This window comes from Notolepis coatsorum (assembly GCF_963971535.1).
Source record: "Notolepis coatsorum genome assembly, chromosome: 16".
Lineage (NCBI taxonomy): Eukaryota > Metazoa > Chordata > Actinopteri > Aulopiformes > Paralepididae > Notolepis > Notolepis coatsorum.
This window is the reverse complement of record NC_140180.1, coordinates 60,569,122-60,573,592: the sequence shown is the minus strand read 5'-3', so window position 1 is coordinate 60,573,592 and position 4,471 is coordinate 60,569,122. Positions and strand designations below refer to the sequence as shown.

Genomic DNA, 4,471 nt, shown 5'->3' with positions numbered 1-4,471 from the left:
TAGACAAAGACAAAAAATTGACAATTCCGCAAGGGGAAATTGTGAAAGTGTGGGTGATGCCTGTGCACCGCCGGCCAACAGGAGAGGGCGGTCATAAATCAATATTTTCCAGACTTCTATAAAAGTAGCGATTTTTATTTCAAACGTATTCAAGTATAAACATCATAACCATGTCACAACAGCATTTAGAATGTATATTATCATCAATACGTTAGTTTAGGAATAGGTCCAAGAAGTCGTTTCCACCGTCCGCTCCTTTAGCAGGCTCTGGAGACAGCCGAATGTCTAGACTGTCCAGATCAATGTCTCCACTGGGTACAGAGCTGAAAAGCTCAAACAGTGGGATGGAGTCGAAGTTGATGGACTGTATGTTCTCCAGGTCTGTGATGTCAGAGATGATAGGGCCAGAATTCAGAGGGCTGTCAGCAGGAAATAGACTGGCTGCACTAAACCCTCCTGATGAAGCAGATATAGCTTGGGAGGACTGCAATGGTTCCAAAGAGTACTTCTGGCTGTATTTAGGCATGGAGTGGGCAGAGCTACTGTCGTTCAGCATCAGAGGGATCTTTCTCTTCATGCCCAGAACTCTGTTGGACTGGACCAGGGTGACCAAGAACTGAATCAACTTGTTGACAACTTTCTGCTGCTGGGAGCCTTTCTGTTTCAGACTGGCAATTTCCCTCCACAAAGCCTCGTTCTCGTGTTTAATAGAGATGATCTTAGAGTCTATGTTCTCCTGTTTTCCCTTCATCAGCTGAACATCATTGAGGATCTTCTCAGGAAACACCTTCAGCTCATCCTGCTTCAGACATTGGACACATTGGTGACTTTGCGTTTGATGTTCTCCAGCAGCTGATCTTGTCCTCTGATGAAATAAGGATGTAGGAACTCTGTGTCGTCTTTCTCCGGTTTCACAAGACTCCCATGCTCGATGTGGACCACCTTACAGAATCCATACATGTTGAGTTGTTGTACGAAGCTGGCCATGTTGTTGTGCTTGAAAAACTTTGGAAGAACCTCCTTGGAGAAGTGACCCTGGTCAAATACATAAAAACTAGTTCCATTTGGGCTCCAGCAGATGAGAGGGTCAGTTTCTGGGTCTTCCACCAGTATCCAAAGTTTGGTCAGAAAAGCTGGAACGCTGCTGCCGCTAACGACCACACCTCCAGATCCACCTCCGTGAAACTCCATGCTCCCAAAACGACAGGGATACAATAAAACAAAGCCAACGTTCACAAGTCGACAGTCTGAATTAGTTAGTTAGCGCTCTGCTAATGTCGTTAGCTTGTTTCCCAAAATAGCTAACAACTAACTAGACAATTCCGCACGGGGAAATTGTGAAAGTGTGGGTGATGCCTGTGCACCGCCGGCCAACGGGAGAGGGTCTGTATTGTCTCTGTATTGTCTCTTTCCACAGCAAAACGGTAGGCATGGCACCTTGGTTGAGAAATGCAGGCTTCAATCTATGTTGTTTAGTCTATCTGTTCAGTACTGTTTCAAGATGCACAATGAGATCTTCTGAGAGAATTGTTAAATAGATACACAAATGTTCTAGAATGTTCTATTATGACATCATACTGTGCCATCACAAATGTTCTAGAATGTACTATTATGACATCATACTGTGACATCACAAATGTTCTAGAATGGACTATTATGACATACTGTGACATCACTACACTGCCGGAAATTCTAAAGAAGAAGAAAGAAGAAGAAGGAACATGTTTGAGTTCTATTTTAATAATATAAATAATATGTTTGGTAAGGCTGTCCCCGAAGCCTGTTTTTGGGATTCAAACTTCGTCAGGGTTCTTCGAACGGACGTTCGAACCTTAATTTTTAATTAAAAAATTCAAATTAAATAAATAAAAAAGAAATTATAATATTTTTTTTTTTTATCCTCAAACTAAATCCTCAATTTGAATAAAGTGATTCAAACTTCGTCAGGGTTTTTCGAACGGACGGTTGAACCTTCATTTTTAATAACAAAATTTAAATAAAAAAAGAATTCTTTTATAATTTTTTTTTTATATCCTCAAACTAAATCCTCAATTTGAATAAAGTGATTCAAACTTCGTCAGGGTTTTTCGAACGGATGTTTGAACCTTCGTTTTTTATTTAAAAAAAATTTATAAAAAAAATAGACAATTAGACAAAGACAAAAAATTGACAATTCCGCAAGGGGAAATTGTGAAAGTGTGGGTGATGCCTGTGCACCGCCGGCCAACAGGAGAGGGCGGTCATAAATCAATATTTTCCAGACTTCTATAAAAGTAGCGATTTTTATTTCAAACGTATTCAAGTATAAACATCATAACCATGTCACAACAGCATTTAGAATGTATATTATCATCAATACGTTAGTTTAGGAATAGGTTCTAGAAGTCGGTTCCACCGTCCTCTCCGTAGACAGCAGAATGTCTAGACTGTCCAGATCGATGTCTCCACTGGGTACAGAGCTGAAAAACTCAAAACAGTGAGGAGGAGTTGAAGTTGATCTGTGCGTTGAGGATGGACTGTAGGTTCTCCAGGTCTGTGATGTCAGAGATGATAGGGCCAGAATTCAGAGGGCTGTCAGCAGGAAATAGACTGGCTGCACTAAACCCTCCTGATGAAGCAGATATAGCTTGGGAGGACTGCAATGGTTCCAAGGAGTACTTCTGGCTGTATTTAGGCATGGAGTGGGCAGAGCTACTGTCGTTCAGCATCAGAGGGATCTTTCTCTTCATGCCCAGAACTCTGTTGGACTGGACCGGGGTGACCAATAACTGAATCAACTTGTTGACAACTTTCAGCTGCTGGGAGTGTTTCTGTTTCAGACTGGCAATTTCCTTCCACAAAGCCTTGTTCTCGTGTTTAATAGAGTTGATCTTAGAGTCGATGTTCTCCTGTTTTCCCTTCATCAGCTGAACATCACTGAGGATCTTCTCAGGAAACACCTTCAGCTTATCCTGCTTCAAATTGGACACATTGGTGACTTTGCGTTTGATGTTCTCCAGCAGCTGATCTTGTCCTCTGATGAAATAAGGATGGTGGAACTCTGTGTCGTCTTTCTCCGGTTTCACAAGACCCCCATGCTCGATGTGGACCACCTTACAGAATCCATACATGTTGAGTTGTCGTACGAAGCTGGCCATGTTGTTGTGCCTGAAAGACTTTGGAAGAACCTCCTTGGAGAAGCGACCCTGGTCAAATACATGAAAACTAGTTCCATTTGGGCTCCAGCAGATGAGCGGGTCAGTTTCTGGGTCTTCCACCAGTGTCCAAAGTTTGGTCAGAAAAGCTGAAACGCTGCTGCCGCTAACGACCACACCTCTGTGAAACGCCATGCTCCCAAAACGACAGGGATACAATAAAACAAAGCCAACGTTCACAAGTCGACAGTCTGAGTTAGTTAGTTAGCGCTCTGCTAATGTCGTTAGCTCGTTTCCCAAAATAGCTAACAACAACTAACTAGACAATTCCGTGCGGGGAAATTGTGAAAGTGTGGGTGATGCCTGTGCACCGCCGGCCAACGGGAGAGGGTCTGTATTGTCTCTGTATTGTCTCTTTCCACAGCAAAACGGTAGGCAAGGCACCTTGGTTGAGAAATGCAGGCTTTAATCTATGTTGTTTAGTCTATCTGTTCAGTACTGTTCAGTACTGTTTCAAGATGCACAATGAGATCTTCTGAGAGAATTGGTCTATCTGTTCAGTACTGTTCAGTACTGTTTCAAGATGCACAATGAGATCTTCTGAGAGAATTGTTAAATAGATACACAAATGTTCTAGAATGTCCTATTATGACATCATACTGTGACATCAGAAATGTTCTAGAATGTGCTATTATGACATCATACTGTGACATCACAAATGTTCTAGAATGTGCTATTATGGCATCATACTGTGACATCACAAATGTTCTAGAATGGTCTATTATGACATCAAGTTCAAGTTTCAAGTTTCTTTAATAGTTGTCATACAGAAGTACAGAATACTTTCATACAAAATGCTTCTTACTGTTACGCTCCAGACACTGTGCTAGACAAGATAGTATCAAATAACATAGTATAGCATGTAATTTAGAAGAAGAAAATGAGGTCACAGTGTTCGGTATAGACATATGTACAATGTTCTGAGTTACCATATAATATACAATACTATGCAGTGTACTAATGTACAGTACTATATAATGCAAAGCAGAAATGGGATGAGGTACAGTTTAGGTACAATTTACAGTAAGGTGTACGAGTTGTAGTGCAATCCTTCATCAATAAATATAAAGTGTGGGGAGTGGGTGCTACAGTGTGTTTGTTTAAAGTGGGTGTGTGCTATAAAGTGTGTGGAGTGGGTGCTACAGTGTGTCTGTTTAAAGTGAGTGTGTGCGTGTGGATGTGTGTGCTATGTGCGTTTGGTGGTTGTTGTTGTGTAGTGTTCATTGTTCGTTTAGTAGTCTGATGGCCTGGGGATAGAAGCTTCTTCTGAGTCTTTC

The 4,471-nt window shown here is 41.5% G+C and overlaps 1 pseudogene across 1 annotated transcript; it reads right to left on the bottom strand.

Annotated features, from left to right (window-relative positions):
* Positions 1-211: 211 nt before the first annotated feature.
* LOC311242981 (heat shock factor protein 1-like) lies at positions 212-1,191 on the bottom strand (annotated as a pseudogene). The gene has a single exon. The product of its transcript is annotated as a heat shock factor protein 1-like (transcript).
* Between the last annotated feature and the right edge of the window lie 3,280 nt (positions 1,192-4,471).